Source organism: Phoca vitulina, unplaced genomic scaffold, assembly GCF_004348235.1.
Source record: "Phoca vitulina isolate PV1807 unplaced genomic scaffold, GSC_HSeal_1.0 scaffold58, whole genome shotgun sequence".
NCBI lineage: Eukaryota > Metazoa > Chordata > Mammalia > Carnivora > Phocidae > Phoca > Phoca vitulina.
The window spans coordinates 2,443,647-2,457,413 of NW_022589761.1; the positions used below are offsets into that span (position 1 = coordinate 2,443,647).

The window sequence follows — 13,767 nt, forward strand, 5'->3', positions numbered from 1 at the left end:
AGAGTGAACTGTTAATTTTAATGCTTTCTCTAAGCTTCAGTTTTAATAAGCGAAAATGATGTTCTTATTTGCAGTAAAGTGGTGTTATAAAATTCTGTCTGTCAAGCTCATTTTAAAACCATGGAAATAAATGATCTGACAAAATCAGGCTATTAGACAAGTGAGGAAGAGTGATTTCCATAAAAGTAGAGGAGCTGTTCCTTAATTTCACACTTGGTAGTCTTTTGGGTCGACTAAATTTTTAAATAAGTGATAAAATTATATTAGCGCAATTGCATTTTTATAGATTTTTTTGGTCATTGTACTCTTTTTCAATCCCTTTATTTTAACTCAAACTGTTCTGCTGAAAGGTTAGTCTCAACTTATGTTAGCTCGTAACGGTCTGTCCGCATGCCCGCACTCTCGCACGCAGTCCTGGCGGGGTCTGGCAGGGTCTGGCAGGGGCTCACCGCACACAGCTGGAAATGGCCGCTTCCTGCTGGACACGTGGGGCTGTGGCCCCTAGGTCCGTAGGAGGGCGAGGGGGACGCCGAGGGTACCTGCCAGGGTCGGGAGCGTGCCTGCCCCTGGCTTCTGAGCTCATTCGGTTTTTGCTCAGGATAAGGAAGAAAACCAGGAGAACATGTTCTCCAGAACCTCGTTCTTGCAACTCAGGACGCTGGGTGGGGACAGGACTGGTCAGTGTTTGCACTAGAAGCTGGGAACTTAGGCAGGGAGACGGAAGGGAGCACATCTGTGATGCTTCATGTGTCTCCTACCAAGCCCACCAGACCCCTTCAAATCATCAGATAGCCAAGACCGGGCTCGGTGTTCTGTCTCAGGCGTTGGGAGAACCCTCGGGCGAGGCACAGAACTCAGGTCTCCCTTGGGACTGAAACAGGCCCAGTCAGCCAGATTGGGGCCGGTTGGGGGAGAAGAGGGGATGACTCTCTGATCTGATTTTTAATAATTAGAACAGCATGGAAGGTATGGGTTTTTGGCATATCATCTGCCCTGGCCTGTGCTCATTTCCCAGTTCTAAATGTTGAGAGCACAGACTTTTGCCCCCTGCAGACCAGGCTCACCAGCCTCTGCATTCTTTCAGGAGCAGAGCTTGGGGGCTGGGGCCCCCTGCTCTTTGCCCCAGGCGCTCATGCCCAGTTCTGAGACCCAGCAACTCCTCCCCTCCCCCACCCCGCCAAGCCTGGGTTCCTCTCTTGTCCTCCCCAGGCTGAGCCCCTGTCTGGGTCACGGTCACACTCACCAGCCTCGTCCATGTCCGATTCATCTCTTGCAATGGTTTCTCTTGGACGTCAACTACATACAGGCAGTCAGACGACACTACATAAAGGTCCAGCCATTGGCTGCCCCCTCCCCATCCGTGGGTAGGTCTGCATTCGGGGTCTGTAGCCGAACCCGAAGCTCAGAACTCAGCCTCAGCACCCAGCTGGCCTCTGGGTGCGTCCTCCCAGCACGTGTTCATCTCCGGGCAGCCCAGTGCGGCAGTTTGTAGAAATGTCCGTTCATTTCCAGGTAGCCCTTCTTCCAGGAGGAAAATGAGCCTCTGTCTCATTAAAAGAGGGAGAACACACGTTTGCGGAGCCTCTCCTGTGGACCAGGCACCGTGCTGGGTGAGAATGCGGACCCGCTGTCTATTTTGCTGTGCGGGGTGTGGCGCTCACCTGGGAAACACAGCTCTTAGAACAAAGGAGTATATTGCTCCAGGGAAGGAATGGCCTTTTGAGAGGCTGGCTGTGAGAGCCCCCACTGAGGAGACAGTGAGCTGGGGAATCAATTCACCCCATGCATTTTTTCATTAATTAAGCCAATGTTTAGTGGGTGCTTTCCATGTGCCAGGACTCCCCCAGCCTTGGCACTGCCTGGTTGGGGGGGGCGGGCGGTGTGCAGGCTGTCACGAAGTGGCCAGGAGTGCATGCCCTCCGCCAGCCACCCAACATCTGTCTGACATTCAAGAGAGCATCTTCTGAGCACAGAAGTCAAGCTTTCCTTCTCCACGGAGGCTCCGAGAGGCAACGGCGTCGGAGCGCGGGGGAACGGTAAGTCCGAAGTGTTTCCTGGGAAAGAGGAGGAAGTGCCGGTGAAGCACAGCCTGCAGGGTGGCCGTGGAGGGGCAGGGCTGTCTCTCCCTAGGAAGGAAGAAAGAAGAAGTCCAAATTAGTCATGTTGTATTACTTCTTTTTATGGCAATGCTCTGAAAGTCTGCAAATGTCAGCATGTTAATTTACTGTCACTCAGTGATATTATTTCATCCTTTCAAAAATGTGTTTCTTGCATTTTCAGTAGCATACTCCAAGTGTTCTCCATCTCAAAGTTTCTATAGATAGTGCGACTACTTTCACTCTGACCGGTGCCAAAATGTAGAAATTCATCGCTGGCTGTAGCCACATATATGTTACGAGTGGAGTCGGGGACTCGGGTTTCCTGCTTGCAGAGCCCGGGGGAGAGGTCTGATTTTTCTCTCTGTTCTCCTTCTACCACCCCTCGTCCTCCTAAAATGCTCTGGGGTTTCTCTCTCAAGGAACGCGCCGAGATAAATCGAATAGAGAGAAATTTTAAGGAATCAGTCATGGCTGGGTTTGTATATTGAAGCCTGAGCCCTCCCCGTCTCCAGACGCAGCCCACCCCCCACCCGGCTGCTTCTCCTATGGTGGCAAACTTATTTCAAAAATTCTGATGAAACACTTGGTAAATTTTGTTATTCTGTGATGATAATAAATCATTATAGCCTTAAACACTTCTCTAGCTTGGAGCCTCAGCCACAAATTATCTTGTCATTCTGACCAAAACATTCTCCAAAAAAGCTTGACAAGTGCTAAAACCCAGAACATGAAACCATGTGTTGTTGTGAAAGCAAGATTCAGAAATGTCAATTAATTAGATTAAGAGGCTACTTTTAGCTTTACTCATGTTGCCAAATAACCCTTAAAATACGCATAGCAGTGGAAATCTACCTCCGCGGTACAGTACTTCTGTGCCGAAGGAAGACAATGGATCGGACTAATGGACGGAATTATTGTATCTGTCAGCCTGCTCGAGAGAATGATCTAGAAGCAAATGTCTTGCTTCTTTTTCCACAATGTGGCTTCCCAAGCTGGGTAAATCCTGCCATTTATGAATTCAAGTAGTTCCCTGCACCCCGCCCCTCTGAAATCATCTACAGATCTAGAAGGAAAAGTCAAGCCTTTTTTGTATGCCTTTACTAAGAAGATGGATTTTTAATGTCTTTCTGTGCTTTTTTTTTTTTTAATTTGCATTTGCATTTTGAAGTTCACTTTGTAAAAAAAAAATATACATCATGGAGAAATTATTTAAATGTTTTTTTATCCCTGTTTCTTGAAAATCTTATCTTTAAATAATCTATATCCTCCATTTTATTTATGCCATAAACTGTTCCTATATTTTAATGGTCTGTTTGCTTTAAAAGGGGTTGTTGGTTTTAATAGCTCAGTTACTATCTTTGTAAACTAAACTCCTTCTGACGAAATTCGAGCAGATCATCTCTGCCTGTGTGTGGAAGGCACATTCCAACCCCTGAAAAGGAAATTTAAGCCAAATAAATGTTCTGCCCAAATTAAAATACATAAAATGAATAGTTAAGTTGGACAAGAGCTGATGGACAGAGCAGTTGGGACATGTGGGTGTTGGGAGAGCTGGCTGCCAGGCAGGGCCTCAGGAGAGAAAACCCAAATGAAATTAATTTCCCGACCCCCTTTATCCACTCCTCAGGGCTAATTGATTGCAGTGTTGGCATGATGTCTTTCTTGGGCGAGTAAATGGGGCAGGGCGGGTGGCACTGGGAAGGGTGATGTGAGGTCATTCCCTACAAGGACCTTTGGGGTCCCAGCCCCTGCACCCAGCCATGGCTCAGCACCTTCTCTGCCCCCATCAGCCCTCCTGGGGGGACAGGGGCTGAAAATTCACCTCCATGTTCTCAACGGCAGTTGTGCCCACCTGGATTCTATTATAATCCATGTGGATTCTGACACTAACTTTATGACAGGGCATTTCTGCGGAGGAAGGACACATCTGCTCACACAAAGAAATGGCGGGGGTGGGTGGGGAGGGCAGGATGGAAGACGTCTGAGGCTGAGAGAGGAGTCCCTCCCCTCTTGGCATGCACAACCTTGCCACCCACTGCCCACTGCTACCCCCAGCAGCGAGCGTGAGGAGCCAGAAAGGCATAAACGGCCAGCTGCTGGGGTGACCCACCCCGCTGGTCCACGCAAGGTGTGCCCCGGGCCGGGGGTGGGACTTCCTGTGGGCGGGACTTCCTGTGCAGAGCCATTTCCGGCGGGATGTCATTCTGTGCGGCCCAGGAGGCGGCGGGGCTCTGCGGCGGGGCTCTGCAGCGGCTCGCCAGGTTCCCGCGTCTCACGGTTCCTGCGGGTCCCCCCACTCGTTGTACTTCCCTCCCCTCTCAGCCAATCTCACTGTTTCTAGCCAGCAATGAGGCAATTAATGAGCTGTACAGAAGCCCTAAGTTATCTCTGGAACTAGATGGGTAATAAACACATAAATAAGTAAATAATTAAATAACTAAATAAAATAAAACGGATGAGTGAGGCATCCAGGGCTCCAGTCTCCCTGGAATAAGTAGCACTGGGTAGTGGAAACAGCCGGGGGGAAGGGGACGGCCTGAGCTCTAGAAGCTGCTCTGCGGCTGACATGGAGTGTTATCTTGGCCGAGTCACTCCCCCCGCTCATCGGGAGCCCTCCCACTGAGCCGAACAGCCCCCCAGGCTAATGCGTGCAGGAGTGCAGGGGCCAGACGGGAACGCGGGCGTTGGCGCAGCCAGGCGGCAGGTGCCGTCCATACTCCCTCCGCCCCTCCTCTGTACCTGCCAAGGGCTTCCTACTGCAAGACCCTGGGTCTCTAAGCCGATGGGAGCACCGTCTTCCATGCCCCGGGAGCAGTGCTCAGCCAGGTTCAGACGGGAGTCAAGAACCCCCATCTGCCTGACCCTCAGATGCGACCACTCTGGATTTCCTGGCACAATCCTACAGAGCTTTGCAGCGTGCTCAAGTCCCATTGACCCCGCGGGCAGCCTGCTCCTTAATGCATCTGGAACTGGCTTCTCTCCTTTCCTGTCTCACCACCCCCTGCCCCCCACCCCCTGGCTTCCACCTGTGCTTTCTGGGATCACCTGTCAAAGGACCCGCCTCCACTCAAATTCTGGTCTCAGCCTCCACTTCCCGAGGAGCCTGGCCTACCAGACAAATAGGTGGAGATGGGGACCAACCTGAGAGCTGATGCTCCCCCTGAAATGGGCAGCCACGTGCTGTCACAGAGGAATGTGGCCTCTAGAGATCTGTCTAAAATCTCCCAGTTTTCAAAATTTGGCAACAAATTAAAGTTTGGTTTGTTTTGTGTTTAAGTGTGGCTCACACCAGGCAATCCGCAGGTCATACTCAGTCCATAGGCCACATTTGACAACCTGTGCCAGCTAAACATTCTGTGTTCAGTTTAGGTACCAGAGATTCCAGCTTTCTAGAATTTACTTTCTAGTAAATTCTGGTCCATAGCCATATCAGGGTCTAGGAAGTGCAACAGAAAGGACAAAAAGCCTTTGGGCAAAGAAGCCCCCCCTCTCCGCAGGGTGCCGGGCCTCCAGCTGTACCTTAAGAAGAGAGTAGCCCAGAGCTTCCCAAGGTTAGCGGTGTCCAGGGGCACTTCCAGCCCAAGGAAGATGAGACGCTGCCACCCCGCCTTGTGCCCGCTACCAGGAGAAGCTGCCCCTAGGGGCCAGTGGAAATCCCATAGCTTGTCTTCTCACCAGGCTTATCCCCACTGCCCCCTGGAAAATTGAGATCCTTTATTTAGAGGAGCCACCTCCTGAAGAATCTGAGAACCTCACTGGAGCTCACCACCCCCTTGGCAAAGCTGAGGCTCTAGACATTACTCAAGATACAAAGAGAAACATCTACCAACCTGTAGACAGAGCCATCTGCATCCCAAACTTGAACCCTAAGTGTACGGCTTGAACCTGACCTTGCAACAGAGGAAGGACTGCAGCTTTGGGCCTGGAACCAAGTTGAGGTGAACCTTTGACACCCTCCCCCCCACCATGCTGAGCAGAATCACAGTTGTTGTCTAGGAAGGACCCAGTCCTGGCCACCCAAAGTGCTGGCTCCCACCATGGTGACAGGAAACTCCTTCCCCTCAAGGTCGCTGAGCAGAACCTATGAGCAGGTCATACCTTGAAGGGAAAACTGCCCGAGCATGAAGCTGAGACAGAGGGGTGGGGGGAGACAGGGAGAGAGAGACAGACAGAGAGAGAGAGGTAGAAAGAGAGAGTGAGAGAGAGAGAGGGAGAAACGGAGGGAAACGGGGGGGGGGGAGACAGAGATAGAGACAGACAGAGAGGGAGAGAAAAACAGAGATAGAGACAGAGAAACAGAGAGACAGGGAGGGAGAGCCTCCTGGGATATCTCTGAAGCACCTCTCTGTCCAGCAGTTGCTGACGCCACTCTGCTCGGACTTCATGTACCTGGGCCACACTTCCTTTCTTCGCTTGAGATCCTGAACCGATTCTTGCCGACAGCATCTCGACAAGCACTCCTGACCCCCAAGCCTGGGAAGGAAGGGGCACCCCGTGCATTACAAGTTCTGGAAGGTAGCAGGAGGGACCCACCACCAAGGCCCGTGCGTGGACTTCAGGGAGCTCACGGACCCTGTCATTAAGCCAATGAATAGATGTGCCCATAAGCACTTTGCAAGCCCTGTGTGGTCGAGAAACTGTGGAAGAAATCCTAGAAAGACCCCCACGTGAGAAACACTGGAATGGATAAAGAAAACATCGATGGGCCCAGTAGTGCTTAATTGCAGGTGATCCAGTGGGTGCTTCTCAGGAGGTGACAGGCTAAGGCCATTGGCCTCAACATCTCTAGGCGTAGCCAGAAGGCAGCCAAGCCACCAGCCTTCCGGTGGTTTCTCACAAAGAGGGGCCGTAGCCTCCCATGCTCTCCTCTCCCTGCCATCTCCAATCTTATCTGACCCTCAAGGTCCAGCCCAGGCCTGCCTCGCCAAAGACAGGCTCCCTGCCAGGGCACCTCATGTTTCAGGGACTGAGCCTTGTAATCCCACTTTGTTTGCTGCCCATCTTCATTCTTACTTGGACGTTTGACATTTATTTGTCACTACTGTTTTGTCTGCTTTCTCCAGCTTGGCTCCAAACTCACTCAAGTCCAGCGTGGGCCTTAGGCGTTTTTTCCCTCGCTCCTGGTGCTGGGCCAGGGCGGGGGGGCTGCCCTCTGATCACCTGGGGAGGTGAAGGCTCAGCCCCACTGGGAATTGTGCAGGGTCCAAGGAGGCCTTACTAGTGCCCCCACCTCATGTCTCAGGCACACAGAAGCTCCTCAGACCTTCTTTCAAGACAAATGGGTCCCCATGTTTAGGAAAACCAACCCCTACTACTAAATGGGCCGTGGTGCCAAAGTCCCTTACACAGACTGGGTAGTTAGGACTCTCTGGAGGTCTGGACACCCTCCGCCATCTGCTCCCAGAGCCTTCAGGGAGCCCTTGCCCCAGGCCCCCTGTCTTTCCCCTGCCCCACTCTGTCCTAGCCCTGTCTCTCCACGGTAGAGAGAGGGGCTAGCTTTCCAGTGGACGCTTCACATCTCCGCCTTGAGTCTATTTAGGGGAACGGGTCCATCTCTTGTACAGCCTTGAGGGACCCCCACCCCCACCCCTGGATCAGATTCCTGCAGGGGTGGGGCTGGAGGGAGTCTAGAGAGCAGAGAAAGCAGCCCCGCCCCCCAAGCACATTGTCGTTTGTGATCGTTTTTTCCAGGTTATGTGCGGCCTTGTTGATCACGTGAATATTGACAACCTCTGAGAAGGCTATAATAAGAAGCTGGAGAAAGCATTTGAAGGCAGGTTCCATCTGTTCAATGGTCAGCCCTCGAGGAGTGCAGAGAAGGCAGAGGAGGGGGCTGCTTTCATATGCTCGTCCTCCCCTTCCCCACCCCTCAGGCCTGGGCCCACCCCGTGGCTCAGTTACCCCCCCGCCCCGGGAGAATCTGGGGTGTCAGGCAGCCCGTGATGAAGCTGCAGGCCCCTGAGTCCAGACACGCAGTCCCTGACTGAAACGCACCGGCCCCAGGTCAAACTCCTTCCAGAACCACAGCCCCTTTGGCAGTAAGGGATTGAGTGGGGGGGAAGCAGGCGACTGGGTTTATGCTCAGCCTGCCTTTCTAGTGTTTCTGCAAACAGGAGCCTGGCTGACTTTCCTGAGAGTGACAGTGTGCCCGGGGAAGGCGGCACCTTACACATAGTTCCCACAGCAACCCCCCAGCCGGCCTCCCTCCCCGGATGGCGAGGGTGAAAACCACGTGGGAGAAGGTCTTTGCTTCTTTGGGGGTGTCCAAACAGGAGGACGCCCTCTTATCTCAGCTGGGGGCCTCGAGCCACATCCCTGGCTCAGGAGGTGGCCAATCCCAGCAACTGCATCCACGTGCCACTTCACCACGGAGAGGGGACAGCCGCGTGGACCTCGGTTGGACAGGCACAGCACCTCGGTCCTGGGGCTCGGCCTTCCCCGGGGAGGGGGCCAAGGGCTGCGGACGGGCCGGGCTGGGCGAGGACCCCGCCACATGCGTCCCCAGCCCAGCCACGCCGCCTCGGCCGCCGCCTCGCGGGTCCCCTCGCCAGCGGGCAAGCCTCCCTTCTCTCCCCCCGGCCACATCGACTTCCTTCTGAGGGCTGTCACTGCAGCCCTTCAAACCCATTTGACTGGGTTGGAGCACATCACACTGTCACCAACTCAGTTTTCATTAGGCGGCTGCTTCTCTGTTAGCCTAGCCAAGCAGAAGAACTCAAACACATGCACAAATTAAATCGACATCCAAACTCCACCAATATACAAAGCAATTTAAATGATATTCATTAGAGCGATGACAAGCCCTGATGAGGCTTTCAGGAGCCGGGTCCTTCAGCTTTTGCCGACTCGGTTTCATGGTCACTGAGGCGGAACTCCCGAGACTGTACCTCCATTTTTTTTTTTTTTTAAGCTAAGAAAATGACTCCTTCCTGACACACCTACCTCATTCTCTCTCTTCTCTCTCTCTCTTCCTCCCCGCTCTGTCACTGTTTGGCCGGCGCTGGCTTCCGGACCCAGGTATCGTCCTGAACCGGGGAGCCACATAAAGGAAAAAGGCAGCCAGTCTGACTTCTTTTTTCCATAAATGCTCCAATTAAAACAGATTTCAGTTTCTCGTAATTTCATTTCACTTGGCCTGGGAGATCTCTAACTCACAATTATGACGGTCGTAAATGTGTCCCTGGAATCCTGCGGTGGGGAAAAAAAAAAAAAAAAAAGTAATGGAAGTGAGATGTTGAAATGCAATAATTTTTAAAATGTAACCCCCCCTAAATTTAAAAAGTCGTTTCCTAAGTCTTATTTATATATTTTAAATTTTAAAGAGAGAGCAGGATGGACCCCCGCTCCCCCACCCCCGCTGCGGCTACCTGGGACTACAGCAGAGGAGCTGGGTTCCTGGTGGGGTCACGGGACTCGGGGTCCTCAGGCGTGGGGGCTAGGAGCCGGGCCAGCCTCCCAGCCATGTCTGAGTCCCCAAGCCCCAGAGAAGGATATAAGTCCACTTGGGCAAAGAGAGCAGCGCAAGGACTGCGGGATTGTTCGCCAGCTAAGGGCAGAGCAAGGTCACGGCCACGTCCATCAGATCTCTGGGCTTCGGAGTTTGCAGCCCAGATAATATCCACAGCAGGGGGAATGATCAGCAACTTCATACACTGATGCCTGCACTTCTGTTTATAATTTTATGCTCAAGGTTAATTATGTGTGTCCTTGGCTTTGATCAGAGATATTAGCACGTGAGAATGTTGCCTGTGCCCATATTGGCAAAGGAAGGATTCTTAGAAATACCCAGGACTGGAGGCACACTTTCACCTTCAAGCCATGAGCTCTTTCCTACTTGGGAAAAACAGCACTGTCCAAACCAACTCTCTGTGAGGACGGGAGCGTTCCGTATCTGGGCTGCCCCCACCCCAAAGTGTAACCACTAGCCACATGTGGCTACTGAGTGCTTGGAATGTGGCTGGTATGACCAAAGAACTCAGCTTTTCATTGTATTCAACTTAAATTTGAGTAGGGCTGGTGGCCCCCGTATTGCACAGCACGGGTTAGACAGTAAATAACAGTGTATCCTAACTCCTGAGTAGCTAATTGTGGACGTTAATCTCTGGAAAGAGGTCACCTTGCTTATCATCATTATCATCAGGAATGATTTATTAAGGATATATTAGTGCATGACATTATATAAAGGTGGTGGAGAAGCAGTTCCTCTGATCTTCTATCATTGGGATTTAATTTTGAAAACACCTGGCTCTTTGGACCAGGGGTAGGGCCCGGAGCCCCGAATGCGGAGCCTCAAGAAGCCACTAACTTTGCTTCAGATCACTCCTGATGTCCAAAGCTGTGGCCTGACCGAGTCACCATCTGTCTGTCCAGACATCACGGACCGTCAGGCCACGGACCCACAATTTGGCCCATCCGTTGTCTTGGCAGCGCAGGGAACACGGTCCCAAATCAAAGGTGCTTTGGGATGAACTGCCAAAGCCCACCCAGGACAGGGTTTGCTTGCCTTTTAAATCGTCCTGGGGATGGCCTCCTGGCAAATCCTCGGGGAGAGAAAAATGGTGCCTCTAAGTCCAGCAGCATCTCCCTCCAGCTTGGAGAAACCCAATGGAGTGCGAGGAAAATCAAGCACGTCCCTGGAAACAAAACCCTGTGGTGGACCGCTCCTTCGCACTGACACGGGGGTCCGGCCCTCGGCTGCCACAACGTTGCCACACCACGCACGCGAAGGTGGGGCTTGTCGGAAAGGAGCTTTTTTTCCCAGAAGCTTTATGCTGAGAGACAGAGCTGAAGCCTTCCCCAAAGGAGTGAGATTGTTCCCGAAGCTAACTATAGCATATTTTGCAAAGGCCAGCGCGCCCTGGAATTGCGTGGGCACACAGGCACGAGTACCTTTTCCGTGGCTCCGGAGGTCAGCTGCAGGCTGAAAGGCATCGACTGGCACGGGGTCCCACGGGAAATGCATTTTCAGGTTTCCTTTTGCCAAAGATTACACGTGCTTACTAATAAATCCCTAGGGAGAAAAAAGGTTAGTGTTTCTATTACCAAAAGAATAACTATCTGGCAGAGTAAAAATGGTAATTTCTCCATTAGCTAAAAGGATAATAGCTATCATTTTAAAGTTAAAGTATTTATTATTAAAGAGTGGCGCTGGGGTTCGTGTGTTTTCATTTTTATGATTGCTTCCTATAATACAAAGAGTATTGTTTTTGTGCTAAATAGTCAACAGAATAAAATGCCATTGCAATTTTCCAATTTCAAAAGAACTTCACAGATGAATTTGAAAAAATAAAATCATTTAATTTTTTTTTTCTTTCTTTCCTATTCGATGACTTAGAAATCTCTGGAGACAACAGTTTTAACACCGGATTTGCAAAATGCAGCCTTGCTTCCCATCAGCTCCTGTCCTTCTCCACTGTCAGGGTTCTGCTCTCAAGAAGGTGCTCAGCTCTCCCCAGCACTGGGAATAGGTAATAGGGCCCCTTTCCTCTGCAGTATTTTTTGGTCACCAGGCCTTGCGGCACGGTCGGTGGTCAGGGGTTGGGGGCAGGGAAGTCGACCTAGCTGGAGTGGTCTGAACTTGAGAAAAGGAATCAGGACCACAGCCCTGAATTCTGCTGGGGAGGTTCACACTTCCACCTGAGCAGAACACCCTGGGGAGAGGCGCCTCTTTGGTGGCTATCAATATATATATATATATATATATATATATATTTTTTTTTTTTTTTTTTTTTTTCTTTTTTCCTTTTGCAGAATGAAAATAGAACAGAGATGCCAGGGAGATCTGGGTCCTCATCATAACCAACCCTCTCTAACTATGTACGATTTTGGTTAATTATAGAATTCTTGCTGCCTAAAACTTAAAGATACATCACTGATATTTTTGCTAAATGTTGACTGCAGCGAATAGCTAAGATGTGGCATATTGATTTCTTGTTGTGAAGTGAGCTGTTCAAGCTCCATTTAAGATTTTCATCTTGCATGTAGCCCTGAGCACATCATAGCACCATAAATTAGTTAAATTGCACATTTATCACAAATGTTATTTTAAGATACTGTGTAAATGTGATGGCTGGAAGATATACAGTAGGACTGCAGCAAGCCTGGGCTTGGGCGGGGTGAGGTCGGGGTCACCGACACACCTGTGATTAAAGCCTCCCTCACTTGGCACCGTCCCTCCTCCTCCCAGGGCCCATTTAAAGACCTGACTGGGAGGCCCCATCCCTTCCCATACTCGCATTCTCTACCAGCACCAACCTCAGGAGAACCAGCGCACAACTACGGGAGATTCAGCATGCCGCTTTAGATCTGCCCGTTTTATCTCCAGACGATTGGGGTCATTCTGGGCTGGGAATGGAAGGCTCTTCCGGGCAGTGGCCCACTCTCTGGCCACGAGAGGCTGCGGTGACCTCCAGAGTAAATGGCCATACGTTTCCAAATGGGGTGAGGCCCTAGCCAGTCGTACTCACCTCCTCCCAGGACGCACGGTCTGGGGGACTGTCCCTAGGCCAAATTAGGTTTGTGTTCATGACTAGGGCCTTCAACTCCCCGGCTGACTGTGTTTCTTCCCGAGGTAACACTAATTCCTGGGCCCCGTTCCTGCGAGCATCCTTTTCAGGTGCCGAGCTCCAGGTGCCCAACGGGCGAGATCACCTGGTACCCACCTTGTCTCTAAACCCTCACTTCCACACCCAAAGTGAAAAGGCCTGAAGATAATCCTGGGGTGGGGTGAGGAAGAGATGGGCAGAGTATTGGGTTCTTCTCCCAAACTGTAAAGTGGGGGGGGCGGGCACCCTCACTTGCACAAATCCTATCTCCCTTCAAGCCACATGGGCCTGGTGGTGATGGAAGTGTTGTCAGTTTAATCTGTTAGACGCAGGACTTTGGATTCTAATAAACCGATGCTATATTTAACCTGTGAAAAATTCAAGAGTGGAAATCTGGGCTCCAGGATGTGAAGATGCAGGAGGCATGGGAGGGAGGGTGCTGTCCCCTAAGCCGGGTTCCAGGGGGAGCTGGTCCCCCACCCCGCCCCCGGGAGGAATGCATTGTGTGCCACACTCCTCCCAGGTAAAGGCCCACGGGGCACACCACTACTCAGAGAGGGACCAGGCCCGCGGAGGAGCCGGGGAAGGAGCCAGGCCCGCTGCCCAGAAGGGAAAGCCCGCTGCGCCCCCCTGCAGACGCAGCGCAATTGTGTGGCTAGATCACCAGGCACGAGCAGAGCCAGCACGGTGCTCCCGATTTGCCAAAAACCCGTCTGAAACTCTAGTGAGGGTCTCTCTAAAAACTCGCAGAGACATGGATTGCCGAGAGAAAAGTAGAGCAGACAGAAATTTGGGATTCATCTTGACAAAAGGGGCAGGGATGAAACGGGAAGAAACGTAGGCGTGTTGCCGAACATCTCTGAAAGGGTTTAATTTAAATTTTTAATAAAAGAGTATTTTTTTTTTTTAAGTTGAGGTGTTTTATGTATTACGTGGATGTAATACATCTCTCATTTGTATAATTCTAGGTTAGGAGCTCTGATTCTGCATAACTGCGAGAGTAGTTTGAATGTAGTAATAAAGGTATTTTACAATTTTACATGATGTTCCCAGCGTTTTGTTGGCATGATTTGCCAGGGCTAATAAAAGCTTGTGATTATCATATAAATGCTCTCCCCACTCCT

General features: G+C 51.2%; 2 long non-coding RNA genes across 2 annotated transcripts; one reads left to right on the forward strand and one right to left on the reverse strand.

Annotated features, from left to right (window-relative positions):
- Positions 1 to 1,251: 1,251 nt before the first annotated feature.
- On the reverse strand, positions 1,252 to 11,068 carry LOC116623469. Its single transcript, XR_004297712.1, has 3 exons — positions 10,989 to 11,068; positions 9,042 to 9,287; positions 1,252 to 2,126 (listed from the first exon to the last, which is right to left on the reverse strand). It is a non-coding gene; the product is annotated as an uncharacterized LOC116623469 (long non-coding RNA).
- On the forward strand, positions 11,032 to 13,467 carry LOC116623470. The gene is made up of 3 exons (XR_004297713.1): positions 11,032 to 11,124; positions 11,434 to 11,566; positions 11,850 to 13,467. It is a non-coding gene; the product is annotated as an uncharacterized LOC116623470 (long non-coding RNA).
- Positions 13,468 to 13,767: the final 300 nt, after the last annotated feature.